Source organism: Melanotaenia boesemani, chromosome 12, assembly GCF_017639745.1.
Source record: "Melanotaenia boesemani isolate fMelBoe1 chromosome 12, fMelBoe1.pri, whole genome shotgun sequence".
NCBI lineage: Eukaryota > Metazoa > Chordata > Actinopteri > Atheriniformes > Melanotaeniidae > Melanotaenia > Melanotaenia boesemani.
In genome coordinates, this window is record NC_055693.1 from 24,046,318 (window position 1) to 24,062,730 (window position 16,413).

The 16,413-nt window shown below is 36.5% G+C and overlaps 1 protein-coding gene across 1 annotated transcript in view; it reads left to right on the forward strand.

Annotated features, from left to right (window-relative positions):
• Positions 1-2,901: 2,901 nt before the first annotated feature.
• Positions 2,902-16,413, forward strand: part of thsd7ba (thrombospondin, type I, domain containing 7Ba) — a 232,850-nt gene continuing 219,338 nt past the window's right edge. Inside the window, exon 1 of the mRNA XM_042002424.1 lies at positions 2,902-2,970. The gene's annotated coding sequence lies outside the window, so the exon portion shown is untranslated. The remainder of the gene's footprint in view (positions 2,971-16,413) is intronic.

A 16,413-nucleotide genomic window follows, 5' to 3' on the forward strand; every position in this document is an offset into this window, starting at 1 on the left:
AATGTATTCTAACAGAGATTAAAGTGATACACATTATATAATAATTAATAATGAACATTTGCACAACAGCACACATTGTGGCAGTTTGCTTCAGACTGACAAGACTAACAGTCTTTCTCTTGTTTCTATTGTGTAAATAAGATCCATATTTATCAGGTAGGTGATATCTGCTGGCCACAGTGTCACTGCATCCAATTTGCTTCTCTCTGTTTGAATTGCAGCATCAGTTATAGTTAATAAAAACTGGACGGCAGGAGTAAATTAAGTGAGGGGTTTGGTCGCAACCGTCTGTGTCCAGGCCTCTGTGAACGCCACCTTTGTCATTTTTAATGCTGAGTCGGCACGGTGTCAAAATGAGTCCCTCTGGTGGTTCTAGGGGGTATTTGAATGTAGGCAGTTTTAGTGTTAAAAAAGAAAAACAGTAATAGCTCCCACAGCCTCATTGCTGTCAAATCATTTTGTGTGGTTGGAATATCCTCTTACCTGCGGTTTCCAAACTGTTCCGACATCATGCTATGTATTGCCTAACCTGCATGCTAGATTTTCCTCCTGTGGATTACAGTGACGCTTGGTTTGATCATTCTTTCCCTCATAGCCAAAGAAGCATTTCTTGTGTGACACGTTGACACTGAAAATGTTGTGGTGTCCAAAAAACTCTGCCGCTCACTTGTCTGGTGAGTATTCATGACTATAACACTGTAGAAAGCTCAAAAAAGTCTAAATAGCATAATAGGGCCCCTTTAAGCTATGTGAATTGATGCCCATGTGATTCATTTTATGTAATTTCTTTTGAGGAAAGATTCATTAATAAAGCACTGGAAAGGTAATAACAAGTCTGTCATTACTGTGATTAGCCCGAGGAACAGGACAATCTGGAAATGACTGGATAAAACAGGCTGGTAAATATTCAAAGGTAAATGATGGCTTACTTTTTATACAAAGTGCAAAAGAAACTGTAAAAACGTGTTTAAATTTGGTAGTACAAAAGTACTCAAAATTAATTTTCTCACCATGTAATGCAATGCAACTATTTACTTTCTAATGGCAGTTATCCATTTGCACTTGATAAAGGATGTTAACCAACACTGCTCACGACAGGGTGGCTTTAAGAATCAGCCTGCTAAAAGTTCTCCATTTACATGCTTGAGATCATGAGATCTTGGCTACACCAACAGATGTATGGCCTGACAAATGCTCAGGCTGTTCACCAGAGGTAGACAATTTAATCTAGTTATATTTATACCAACCACACTTAGTTATCCTGATTTGGAAATATGCTGTTAAATCCCAATTTTAACATCAGAAATGTTGTTTTTTTTTTTTTTGTATTTTCCCAGCAGATTTTAGAGAAGAGCATCATCACTGCTGCTTGGTGCAGCAAAGCTGTCATTCATTAATAGCCAGAGGTTAAATAAATGCTCAGTATGTCAGAGTACATCCCAGTTGGTAAAAGAGGTAGAAATGAGTCACTGTTACACTAATCAGATGTGTTTTCAAACCGTATTTTTCACTTTTACAGGAGATAAAAAGGGAGAAGTCACTGACAACTCTATTTTCCTGAGCCTTTCAGTGGGACAGTTTGGTGTAATGCATACAATGGATCTCTGCAGACACTAAGTGGAAGTATATTTCATGTCCAGATATTGGGCATGTGTATGCTAATAATCAGTACCTATGGATATAAGGACATAGAGGTAAGCTGTATAAATACATACAGTACATTTCTAGAACATCAACACCGTAAAGTCTAATGTGGACGTGGGCTGTATGACTCAAAATCACTTATTTACTCTGACACCACTCAAACACGTGAACTGATTTATATCTACAAATTCATTAACTTTTGCCTCCCACACATCTGAAAAGGAGAGAAACAAATCTGAACATAGTTGGTGGTTAGAATAAATTAATTAAACTGACATATAAGGGTTTTTTGTACACATCCTGACCACAGTTATTTGGCCAAAATAATTTGGCATACATTTAATCAACTTAAAATGAAGAAAAAATAAATAAACATTTAGGATACAGTTATAGAAACACAAGCTAGATGTTAAAGTGCAAGTAGGATGAATGTGTGTGATGAGTGCGTTTGAGAGAGAGAAAGAGATTATGAAAGAAAGAAAAGACTTCCAGTTCTCCAGGACTTGTTTAATGGCATTAAATGCAGTGATTTCCTAAACAGTGACTGAAACAGTGACCATGCATCATCTTGTCCTTAACTGTCAAAAAATAAAGTTATAAGAACTATTTCTGTAGGCTGCATATATCATAAAAAGCCAGTAATTGTCTTTCAGTTTTAGAAATCCATAGGAAAAGGCTAGAAATATCCTATAAAATATGACACAATAGAAGGAGAAAGCAATTTTGAGCTGAAAGACAAATCCACTTCCTGCAACAATGGTGAAAAATGACAATGCACATCTAAAGGGGGCCTCAGAGAATAAAGAGATGTGAAAGTTCTTGATGAGAGAATTGTGGGAGGAAAAGGAGGACAAAGGAGTGACAAAGACAGTCTTTGAAGATTGCTCAGAAAAAGCAGGAGGATGTGAGAATTTGAGTGTGTGCATACATCTGCGTTTACATTTACATGTGCAGTGGAAAAGAAGCAAGGGGGTGTGTTCTCTTGGAGACAGGGGATGGCTTATTAGAAAATCATACCTCTTAGCCAATGGTTTCCAAGAGAGAGGCAGATGTCATTTGACTGAGACGTAGCACCTCCCGGATCCAGCACATCCTCTTCAGTGTACCGCGGCGCTGTGTGAGAGCACCACTAGCACTGCTCTCTCCTCTCTGTCTGCATTTCTTTCCCGGTGTCCACAGGCACTTTCTCGCCATTCCTCTGATTCCTCTCTGTCCATCTCTTTACTGTTCCTACACCTCCCCCCCACTTCTTTCTCTTTCTGTCATTTTGTCCCACAGGGAGAGATAGGATCTGTTACACTCAGCATCAGGTCCACCAAGAGCCAGGTAAGTCCTTTTTTTTTTATTTGTTCACTTTGAATTGAGGGTCTGTGGAAAAATAAAACAAACAAAAAAATCCTTGAGTGCTTGCTTTCCAGTGTGCTCAAATTGATTTCTTCACATTTGTAGTTTCTCCTCGCTCCGTTCGCTGTGATGAATTTGAAGTGGAGCTAAGAGGAGCAAGGGAGCTAAGTTGTTTCAGACCTTTGTGAGGCACATAAATCTGATTTTATAAGCTCTGTCACTACAACTAAGTTGTGCCATTAACAGCTTCAGGAATTAGACTTCAGTCAGAAGAGTGTGCCTCAGGTGTGCATACAGGAGTGTGTGAATGTACAGATAAAATTAGGTGAAGATGGTATTAAAAAAAGATGGGAACAGACAAGACAGATGAGGAGTTGGACTTCTTTTCTAAGCTGGTGGTAGGAAGTGAGTAAAGAGTTGCAGAAGCATGAGCTTAAGCGTTCACACACCAGAAGGTGACGAGCGAACTGTCTATTGATCTGTGGCTGGCATCCTCCCAGAACTAAGCTCAGGCTAAATCCGTATAGCCTGATGTGAAAGAGATTTTTCTCTTTTGGTCTACACACATATATATATAACAAGGAGGATGGAGGAAAAGTGTTCAGATGTTACTGCATGCATGAAAAAAAAAAAAAAAAAATAGTGATAGTGAATCAATCTGGCTGTGCAAGAATAACTGATTCAGGACAGTTAGTTTTATCCAAAGAGTGAGTTGGATCATCTGTGTCTGAATGACTGAATGATATTTTTACAATTGACTTATTGACATTAGTTCTAAATCTGCATGCACGGTGAAAGGAGAAAGAGAAAGACACAGTCTAATGCTATGTGATAAGGGAAAATGTTAGGTCACAGTGCAGGTTGTATTGTAATTGCCAATTATTGATACTTAGCATTTGTGAAAACAGTTCCCTTTAAAACAGCAAGCTTTGTAAATGTGGTTTAATGTGCACATTTACATACATTTCTTCTTGCCTCTCATTTAGGAGAAGAACAAGGGTTTCCCATGAGCAATGCAAAGCCTTTGAAGTTTAAATAAACACAAGGACAATACAATGCTGCATCTGAAATTCAACATAGAACACATCAGTGTCACTTAAATCATGTCTCATGGTGGGATTGAATACTTTGGTGGCGCTTTGCAAGATGGCTTTTACTACAATGATTGATGTTTCATTATTGCTGAGTTGAAAGGTGGTCTATGCTGATAAGTAATCTTTGAAGTTCATCTTTAGCTAATATTTTCTCAAGGACCAATGCCCCATCGTCTGAGGTATAAGAATAATCATCACACTGATGAATTTAAATGAAATCTGAAAATAGCTCTAAGCAAAGTTGCGTTAGGTCTCATAAGTAATACAGCGGCGTGCTTATATTTCATTCATGACATAGTTTGCAGCACTCTCTTGGGCTGTGGGGAGAAATGAGAGAAATAGCTCTGCGATGTGAAAAGACACTAGTTGTTGAGGTGAGAGAACATCCAGACACACTGCAATGGGTCCTTCCATTTAAAGTGCAGCAAGAGATGAAACAACAATTTAAACAAAGGGACACATGTAAACTTTTTTATTTTAACTGCACTGGCTGCAGTCTACAGCCACAGAGCCACTGAGCACCCACTGTGAGGCATTTATGCCACTTAGTGGGCACTGCAAGTCAATCTGAACACAATTCTAAGAGGAAGGAAAAGGGCTTTAAAAAAAAAAAAAAAAAAACTTTCAATGACATCTTCCTCACTTTCAGCTGCAGGAATATCAGCTTTGAGATACGTTGCTTTTGTCATACTGTGCTGTGTGCATATATTCCTGGGAATAAGCTTTACAATATCTTCATATAAAACAAAGTGTGATCTTATCTGTAGCAAAAAAAAAAAAAGAAGCTGCCTCAGCTACTTGCCTGGCAGCCTCTGTCATTAACCCAGCGCTCAGCCAGAGACCCACAAAAATATCTGCGTTTTGAGGAAATTAGAGTCAGAGAAATGGGGAAGCTGGTGCCTTTTCAGTCCACCGAGGGTTCTATGCTGACAGCTACACTCTGTCTTTTTTTTTTTTTCTTTTCTTTCCCGTTGGTTGTGAGCTGCCCCAGGTGTGACAGGCAGCCGGAGTAATGGGGGAAGTTTGACAGATGCATATTTCCAGCCTTGAAAGCTTCGTATAAAGAAGATAGACGGCATGGATTCCGGCTGAGCGTGGGACAAACTGTTGGGCTGTGAATCACCTCAATGAGTGTGCCACCTCTCTGCTCAAATGATCTGTCACGTGACTCTCGTGACCCTTCCAAGTTACTAATTACATCCCCACCTGCTTATTGATTGAAATATGAGGGTGGTATATTGGATGCAAGGCCGCAGGCAGTGTGTTGAACCCTCTGAAGTTGGTTGTCAAGTTACGGACAGCGTGGGCCTGCAAGTATGAGAAATCAGTGATTTGATTTTATAAAATGAATATTTTGAATGAGAAGCATGACGTCAGTATGAATTGTGTGTGTGCATGAATGTGGATTTTGTTTCTACACCATCATGAGTAACTTGTACTAATACTGGTGACATTATATGGCAATTATGCTTTTATAAGGCTATCAGGGCCCATAACTGGAAGCCAAGGCAAAGGCATTACATTGAAGTTTGTACAGTAGAGTGCAGTGTTTCTTGGTAAATAGACTCAACCTGGCAGCCAGTCTTTTCCGAAAAAGCCAATGAAGGAATGAACTCCTCCAAATACCGGAGTCTCTTCATTGCACCTACATCATTCAATATCCCGGAGTAATTTTTCTCTACAAATTCATTGGACAAAGGGTGAAACCTTTATTCACCTCAAGTCTCCTTTATCAGAAGCAGGACTTTATTTGTAATTCTCAGTTATAAATGTGACTTGTCATAAATCTATCAATGCTTTAGGTTAATGCTTTAAAATGAAAACTGAAATGATACACATAACCACTTAATGCCTTGTGTCCACACAACTGTGTGTTCATAGTCCAGTCAATAGGAAGTCTATTCCCTGTTGTGGGAATGACCGTATTCTCCAATAAGTAAAACTTTGCAGATGTGTTTTCTCCCTCTGGAATTTGCCTTGAATAAGTTTGGAGTTTCACTTTCCCGATGTGCTATGAATTTAGATAAACAAAGTCATCAACAGGATAACAAATCCATACAAGCTGTTACTACACATTCAGCACTTTGGGATTGATGTAAAAAAAACAAACAAAACAACAACAACAACAAAAAAATAAAAAACAAACTTAAATTTAACTGGCTAGAAATCCTCCTGTTCTCAGTAGTTTTTAAAAGATGTGCTCGCGTAGCATGTGCAGCAGCAGCTGACTGATCCAAATTAGTTCAGAACGAATCAAATCATGCTGAGAAGTTCTAAATCCAGAGCATCAAAATATTAGAACCAGCATGATTACATCAATGAATTGATTAGATAAAACATTTCCTGATGCATTAATATAGATGCTACTGTCAACATAAATCAGTAAGAATAGAATAATTGGAATACAACAATGCAGGTGTATTATTTTATTTTTATTTTATTTCATTTTTTTTGCTTCAGATTAACATTTTAATTGCTCAATTGCTCAAAGTAAAAATCACCTGAAATCACTGGAGATCTTCTGTTAGGGATTATGAATTGGTGTGGAAGGCAATATACTCAACTGTTGCTGTTATATTTCAAACTAACAGATTTAAATGATACCCAGAGCGGTTTGGATCACTTATTACTGACAGTGCCCCACCTCTGAGATCAGTATGTGAGACTGCACCTCAGTAAACATCTATGATGATGTAATGCCAAACACCAAAGCAGTTTTTGGTGTTAACCCAGGTGAAAAAGGAGAAGAGATCATGTATTGGATTTGCATAGATTAGATTAAGTCTATGTGCTGTATATGTATTGTTGAATCACTGGTTGATTTATATGATAACTGTGGCAAAAATAAAAAAAAAGAGCTGATTTTTTGCCAAGTTCTGCACCCCAGTTAATTATCCACTGATTTTTTCAAAATTGTAACAGAAGTAATGACTTCAGGCAAAGTACAATAACTTTAATTACAAACTAAGCATGGCTGAATAAACCAGCGTTATGTAACTTCCTGAAATGATGTTTATAAATAATAAACTAAAAAAATTCTAACTATTCCAATCTCACAATCAAGCCAGTGACTGTGCTTTTTGGCCTTATTGTATTTTAAAGTACCTTTGGCAAGCAGCAACAATACTATAATATTCTGAGTTCAATACACACATTATTACTGCAGCAATCAAAGTCATTATATCCAATTATGACTTACCTACGTGCAATCTGTACATTGTAAAAGGTTAAACTGCAATTTTTCAAAGTCCTTACAGTTCTTTAAATGAATAATTAAATGGCTTTCACATATCAGATTTATATTAAATATCCCCAATGAGTTTTATACAATGAGATAGTTTTCAACACAGTCAGGGTTCTCTGCTTTACAATAACAAATACTTAATAATAAATGGAGCAATTGAATTAGTAATGAACTGTGAGCAGGTGTTCTTGTTTGCAAACTAAATTTTATACATATATTTTACTAGTGTTGGTGCTAACAAAAGAATAGGAAAAGGAACATCTGTATTCATATATATGTAAGGGATATCCGCCTTATTGTATTTTCTTCTCCTAAGGGGATGCATTGAAAGGGCAGAACATGTAAGCGGACTGTCAGTTACATATTTTTGCTATTAGGATGAGATGCGTCTGAGAAGCTCTACTAAAAAAGAAGACTGCTTTCATTTTAAAGAATCATACAGATCTAAAGCTCACAAACTTGCTTTGGACAAATAAAGTTTTCAATGATTCCTGAAAATTAAACTGAATATGTCCTTGTTTGTCAGCTAATCTGTAATTCTGCTATAAAAAAAAAAAAAAATCTTTCTAACATAAAGGATTGTATGTTGTACTACATAGATGCACAACTAATTGAATTGTTGTGATTATCAGCTTGTTCTTTTCTTTAACTGGAGAAAATTGACACAAAACCCTCCTTATCCTTGTTTGGAATAATTAGACTAGACTAAATTTTGTATAATCACAAAATAATACTTTGAATCAATATGCACACCATATAGTAGTAAACTGTTGTATTGATTAGTTGAATGCTAACAGATTGTAAAGGTTCATTTGTATAACTTCCTTTGGTTGAACACATCTGTGAAACGCATGAATGTGCTGTGAATGTGATACAACAATACAAGTGGGAAATAATTTTTTTTTTTTTTTTTGGAACCTTTATAGTCATTACAAACAGATTTTGTCCTTGAAAAGTATGTCCTTCATAGGCAGGAAAGGGATTTGTCATGTTTTTGACCACAGTTCCAAATCCAAATCTGATTTTAAAATGCCTCAGAAACTGCATATTTTTCCCCTGAATATTGCTTCTGAAGAGTAAATTCAAGGTGAGCGATCATCACGCAGATATTAAAATCCGTTATACTTTGCTCCACACAGTTGCCCTCATGCAATGATGATAAGATAAATCTCTGTCACTTCTTAGCATGGCCTTATTGTTACTTATACCACTTGAATGCAGGTCCAGTTCATAATCTGCTGCTATGTTTTGAGTGCCATCATCTCATTCAAAATCATAATTTTTAAATGCTCACTGCCTCAAGATTGTTATCACAGATGTAGGTTTTTAGTTCAACTAAATCATTGCACACAAAACTGAGCATGGAGAGGCATAGTGTAGTAATTCTCTACTCAAAACTCACCTGTTCTCTTTGGCTTTTATACTTTTGACATTTTGCTTCTGTTTTTGTATTTTATCTTGTTTATTTATTTGATTTCGTTGGTTTGATTGAGTTTATTCTGTGCTTTTATAAACTTTAGAGTGCTTTATAAACAAAGTTGGACTGGACTGGGATCATTCTAAGTAGTGAATGGCAATGCAAATAAACCACTCAACAAAACATCCACAAGACTCAAACTCACAGTATCAGATGTGTGGTACATATTTAGGAGCAGTTGTTCTAATTAATTCTTCAAACATTGGTTTCAAATCCTTACAGGCCAATGATTTAGTGATGGCTTTATCCTGGTGTGCATGATCCATGTCTGGTTCTCTTTTCTTATTCATTTTTTCAAACTGCATTAACTGACCTGACTTCACCACTCTCTTGTTTCTTTGAAGTTGCCAAACACATAACAAGGGGGAGAGAAAATACTGTCAAATCCAACATTATCATATCTTTGCTTCAACAAAAAACTGAAATTCCCATTTCAGATCTAGGAAACTAGCAGCTCCCTGTTTTTACCACAACACAATCTGCAGGATGATGGATGTGTTGGTAGCATAATTGCCCCCTTTGCTGTTAACTGCGCATATACACTCCGTTCAGAGTGTGTTGTTTAGTAACAACACAATCTTTTTTTATAGACGGAATAAAACTCCCTTTATTTATTTAGTGTGTGGGTGGGGGGGTTATTATCATATATATATTTCAAACACAATCAAAATATATTTTGTATTGTGGTTATTGTCACAATATTAAATGGTACTTTCCAAATTATTTAGCTTTTTATAAGGATATTTATTCATTTCATGAATTAGTCTGTACTGGACATAAATATAACTTCTAATCCTCCTTTTCAGCTGAGATAATGCCAGGGCTGGTGTTAGGCGATTGCCTAATCTCCTGTGAGTTCATTAAATTTGGAAGCCAAAAACTGGCTTTTACTAAGAAAAACTGGTTCTGATGTGACAAACAGCTATTGCTGGTCCAAAACTAAGAGCTGCTAACAAATATCAGGCCTTTTGGAAGAAGCAAAACTTTACTTCAGACCTATCTAAATTATAAAGAAAATAAAAGAAGAGCTTCAGTATGGACCTGTTGCTCTTGGAATCCCCATCTTTACAGCATACGAACATGTTTACCTCAGTCAGTTTCATTCCCCCAGCAAAACACATCAAGCTCCAAAAATCCAAGATGGAGACAGATAAATAACAAACTTGGTTTCAAAACAGAAAGTCCATATCAGGTGATGGTTATCTGACTTTAATCACATTTTAAGAAGCATCTCTTTTTCTTGAGTTGAAGAGAATTTAACAAACAAATTACTATGAACTTTTTATAGTATAGTGATTTTTATCATTTAAAAAAAGGGGAAAAATGAAACCAATGATAAGATTTTACACAATTTGAATTAATTGTAAATAAGTAAATCAATAGTTTAAATTATGTGAGCTTACACTAAATGCTTTGCTTCAGTGTCAGCCCTTTTGGACTCCAATGGATTTGTTTACATGCACAATTAAGTCAAACTGCCATTATAAGTCAGTTAGGCAATTTAATTAGGCTGTTCTAATGAAAGCATTCTCCTCAAGGAAGAAAATCGATTTTTTGATTTCAGCAAGCTGTAATTTGGCACAATAGGTGGTGATATGATCCCTATATCTTATTAATACTCTTATTTTTACAGCTGACAAATGACATAATGGAGCACAACTTACTAAACTAGTCTGACTGAATCAAACTGGTACTATATCGAGTATATCTCATATGTTCTGTGTGCTACTGTTTTTTTCTTTAAACCAATGAGACGCATGCTATTTATCCCTTGTGGTTATTCTCTGTTGTAATTCCCTTCTTCTTCTTTATCTGTATCAACATTTTCTGTTTCTGCTCTAAGCCTGGCATGGGAATCATGGAGCATGTGCAGAACTGAACTCTCAGCTGCATTAGTTTTGTGAATTGGTCCGTTTTTGAAAAATTGGATTTAGTATGTTTTGAGTCAGGATAGTATGTTGACATGTATATTTTTACTTCTTTTCAAAGTCTGGGTCTTAACTGTCTAAAATATCAGAGAGAGAGAGAGAGAAAAAACTTATTTCTTAAACTAATCTCTGTGATTTCCTCATGTCTCAGCTGCATGGAGGCCACATCCTTTCATCACATGGGGATCCTCCAGTGTAAACATACACTTGCACTGAATATGAATAATAATCACAGCTTTAATATGCACCACATTCATCTAGCTCTAGGATTAGTCAATTGTTCCGAATAATAGAATTGACATAAATCTCTTAATTTTATGAGCTACAGCTCTTGTGGTTTTTACATTCATTTACCCTTCTGATATTAACTTTGTAGGGAACATTAAGTCCCACCATGAAGATTTTAACTAGTTAAATTAACAAACTGCTAAATGTCAATGGAGAGAAAAAAATGTGTTTGCTTCTGGAGGAATTTCTGCGTTTCTTTAAGATAACATCCACCTGTGCAGCTACAGGTGTGAGTATGAGCTAACACAGTGATTAACTATGACAGCAGCACCCAGGGATTCCTTCATGATATCACCTCTGGGCAGTAAAGTATCCCTGACACCAGATGAAGGTCAAATCACTCAAGATAGACCTCTAGTCAAGCTCCTTTTAATAATACTTTTCCCTTTTTATTTCTTTATTTGAAGCAGTACATTTCCCCGTCACTCAATACTTACAGAAATGACTATCAATGCTTGATTAAAACAGGCTTATCATTTTTTCGCTGCAACTTAAATATTATAAAATCTTTAAACAAAAAAAGAGAAGAAATCACTGACATGGTTAGTGGCGATGATTTCATGCTCCTATCCCTCTTCACACCGCCCTGATAGAGGGCAAGCAGGAAGCTATTATTTGGGCAGAAGACCCATAATGCTCTATTGGGCTATTGCTACTTCACATTGCAACTCAGAACACAAAATCCTTTTTTTCTGAGTCTATTGAATTTACTGACCCTGAACACCACAACAGTTTTCAATTACATTAGCCCCCGCCCCACACCCCTGTTGGAATACAAATGTAGTGCTCGAGCAAGCCTTATCTCAAGGGTCTTTGTCAAGTAGCCTGCTTATTTGTCGCTCTTTCCGGTTGGCCACACACGTTGTTCTTTGAGTGTTGTGCTGTTGTCAGGTGGCTGAAGGAGACTGTCACTACACCTGGTCAGCCTCCTGATGGTCCAATGGCCTTTAGTTTGGATCCCCTGCTTTCTTCACCCCTATTAACTCTGGATCACTGGATATATTCTCTAAATCTTCCTTGCACATAATAGAATTAGTGCAGCAATACGCCTCCCTTTTAATGGTCAAATGTGTGTTTTTGCTCACCTCCTATACAGACCTTCTGTCTCAATTGACATTCTCCTTTTTTATCCTCCTGATGACTTTGGCTTGTCAACAGTAATTACATCTAATGAGAAAGGAAGGGAGTTGTTCACCTGAAGCAAACACATGACCTTTGTCGAAGACATGCTGTTCCTCCTTTTACTCTAATAGAAATGTGCTGCTGCAGTCAGTCAGTTTTGATGTGATCAGATAAAATCTAGCTAGTGAAATATATGTAACTTAAGCCTTAGTTTTCTTGAAAGGTGAGAGGTCAGTGTAATCCCACTGGAACTCCTTGAGATCAACACTCTTTGTTTGATTGTTGCATCTTGTCTGATATACCAAGATAAGTTGCTCTTTTCATATGGAAATTACAAATGACATAAAAAACAGTTTATTTGAATTATTAAGGCTCCACAGTGCATCTTTCAGTGCTTCAAAGCTTTTTTCTAACACATTCATAGCATCCTTAATTTTTTTTTTTTATTATTTACTTTTGTTGACAATTTTGAAATTGGAGAAGTAACACATAAAACGGCAAATGTCTGCATCAAACAGTATCAAACAGATCTGATCTGAGAGTGGAGCTGTCCAGAAATATAAGAAGCAACTGTACATACTTCAAATTAATAGGAAACATGCAACAGTAAAGATTTGGGTCATATAACATGAAAAGGGGCTTTTTGGATCCAGGAAACTAGTCCCTATAATAATTGGAGGAGGACCCACCTCCTGAGCGTTCTTGTTATGGGAGGAAAATCTGTCATGTCACTGTGGTAGTTTTTTTCAGACCATGTAAGCATGGTGACTGGTTGAACATGTAAACTCAGCACTGGATTAAGATCTTACAAAAAAAAAAAAAAAAAAAAAAAAGACATTAAAAGAAAAGAAAAGCACAATATTGTGCTTTAAATGCACATTTCTTCTATTTTCTAATTTGAGTCCATCCTCGCATATCTAGTACCATATGTATGAATATATAGAGCTGGAGTAAAGCAATGCTGAAAGTAATTCTTAAATTCAACATAATAGTTTAATCTTGAACTAGTGGATGATGATTATGATAATGTTCATGTTCTGCTTTACTTATAGCTGTTAAACCTTTATGCAAGGAGAGGTGTGTATCGCTGCACTTTGCATTGCCTGCTTTTAATTTATTCACGCTTAATTACCACACAGATTTCTAGCCCGCTGTCATTTAGTGTAAACAGACAAACACACCCACTCATATGCATACTTAATCCCATTAACAACCCTAATATTTTCTAACTTTGGAAAGAACATTTTATGTAACATGAACAATTTATAATAAGGAAATCGCTACCAGTGCTTTGAAAGGATGCATGCTTGTGTGAGTTTGGAAGCCTAAGGCTCTGATCTTTAGAAGCTGGTAATCTACTGATGTTGCATTCCCCTTATCTTTTTCATTCCTTCTCCCTGAGTGTTCTGCTGCAGCCTTTTTCCCTGAAGTCACACTCTGTCTCCAGCCTTTCTTCATGTGGGTGACAACAGGCAAGCATTTATTTGAAGGACTCAACAATCTTGCATTCTTAGTAACACACTGTAGGACAGACGTTTGTACTGCATCTACTGTATAAAGATTTTCTGTGAATGCTGTAAAGATCTTTAAATAGAATCATATGAAACTCTTTTAATGGTGGCAATGAAGAATTAATATAAAATTCCCTCCAGATGTTTAAATCAACAGGAAAATATAAAGAAAAAAAGGTGAATCATCTTCTGAGAAAAAGAGAAAAAGAAAGTTTTTATTACCTGACTTGCAAGCAAAATGGTTGCAGACCATAACCAAGTCAAGATGTCATAAAGTAGCAGCAAAGACAATGAAACTATGCTTCATGTGATGCCAGATCCTGGAAGAATTCCGGTGAACAACATCCTCTTCGTCTGTTTGAACAGCCTGATGCTTTGGTTTACAACTGTTTTCTGTTCATTGCTGTTTTGGTCCTGTGTGGATATGTGGATGTGCCTCAGCAAGGATCAATTTTTATCGATCAAATTTCACCCTCATGCCCTGACACCCGAGGTGCAAGAATCAGTCTCCTTTGTGATGGCCCTTTGCTCTTCACAGCGGTTGCCTGTTTGAAAAGGCTCCCTGTTGATGTGCGTTGCTCTTTACAGGAGTATATCCTGTGGAAGTTCATTATTTTATTATACTCTGACCTGCAGCAGCAGGAAATGAGATGAATTTCTCTATCCTCATTTGCAGTGCCACTACATACAGTTTCTGTGCTTCTTTTTATGCATCTAATTAGGACAGGCTGTGTGCCTCTAAACAAACAATGGGATAATGACTGGCACTGGCTCGTTGTGCTGTGTTGAGTGCCTCCTGGCCAAACACCAGAACCTTTAAGTGGGAATCTCACTTCACACAAATGTGGTACAAGCCATGAGTTCCAGGCCATGCTGGTGTTTACCGGTCAAGCACATCACGTCAAGGTTTCTGGAGGCATCACATCGTGCTGCAACATTTTGGAAAGAGGTATTTTTGGAATGTTATTTTTCACTTTTGATTTCATAGCTAAATGTATCTTATCAGCTTGTCATTGCAATAAACAATCCGAGCTACAGAGCATAAAAACAGAGCCGTAATCCACCTGCAAATACAAGGCACAGATAAATAATGTTGGTCATGTGGCTCACTAAAAGGTGTACATGACATTTTGCATTATATTTATTATGTAACTGTTGTCGTTTGTATTGGAAATATTGACAAGCTGATTCACAAACACCATAGCCAGTTATAAATGTTCACACGGAAAACGATGTTTTGATTCCTTGCATACCACAGAATTAGCTGCAGTGATTTTGCCTAATCAAAGGTCATTTTGACATTTAAAAGCTGGACCACTCATTAGCTGTTAACTGGTGAGGGTCTGTGTTGTGATCATGTGAATCTGTTTCTTAATAAACCACAATCATACAAGACTGGCTTTATTAAAGAAAGGCTAAATATTTCATATGAAAACAAATCCCAAGCTATTTTGTCACCAATCCACAGGCTGGATTTTTCCTCAAATAGCTTCGTGCTCCCTGGAGCAAACCTATTTATAGGTTTGTGAGTGGTTCATTTTTAATCCAATATTTAGATAACTCTGAAAGACATTTAAAAATGACTGTATATATTGGGTTTTTGCTAGATATATTTGCCATTTTTGTGGCTCTCAAAATGAATTCTTGTACTGTATTTGCAGTGTATTAACAGTGTATCAAACTCATACTGTCTCAGCTTTAACAGCACATTATACCTTCTTATACAGTTACTGATATTAAAAAGCTAATTAGTACAGCAGATTCCAGTCAGTTATGTGATGGTCACTGCAGCACGGCTGTTGTAGAAGGAATATTCTACCTTAAGGTTTTGAGGTCAATCCTTCAGTGTGAGGCATTCAAAGTTGAGATGCTCTGGCTTCCCCAGTCGACATTCTGACCTAGAAAACTTCAAATCTCGTTTGTCATAATTCTCTTAGGACTGTGCTTTTATTGGATCATGTCTTGATTCTGTTTTTTTTACAAGATCACAAGCTAATTCTTAACTCTTAGCTCTGACTCTTTGACAAGTCCAGGATTACCCCATCTGCTGTTTGTAAGCAATGCAGTTCCTTCTCTTTTACTCTTACATCTTTGTCTGCCATTGTGGTCTCTAAGATGGGCAGAAAGGTGTTATGGTGTATTCACACCAAACATAAAATGAAAAATTTGTCTTCCTTTTTTCATTCATATTTAACTGCTGGAGAGCTTTTGCAGAATTTCATAGTGCAAATATTCTGAGCTGGTGGTTATGAATGAATGAGCTGCTTTGCACCTGTCACATTAAATACTTTTGATTTATATTTAGATGAAAATATAGATGTCAACGTTTCACATATGTAGCCAGCACTTGCTTATTTAAATTGGTTAAAGAAAATGTGGGAAACATTTTAATGTAACAGGCAGTGTTGTGCTAATTACCAAAAAAATGTGACTACTTAGTCACATTCGAAAAGTAACTCAGTTACTTTGTTGATTACCTACACCAAAAAGTAAAAATACATTTTTAGTTACTTTTGCAAAAATAACATTCTTAAAAAATATAAAAACAAACTCAAACACAAAGCAATTTTTACATTTTACATTTCTTAAAGTCAGGCCAGATGAGTTGAAATAAAATAATAAGAAAATAGAAATTAAAAGTACCATAACAGCTGCTAAAAAAAAATAATCTACCTGCTAAACATTCCAAGCATCTTTATCCTAGTCTTTCTTATATATATTTTTATTTGCATATTTCTCTAGTTAATCATAGGCATTGTCA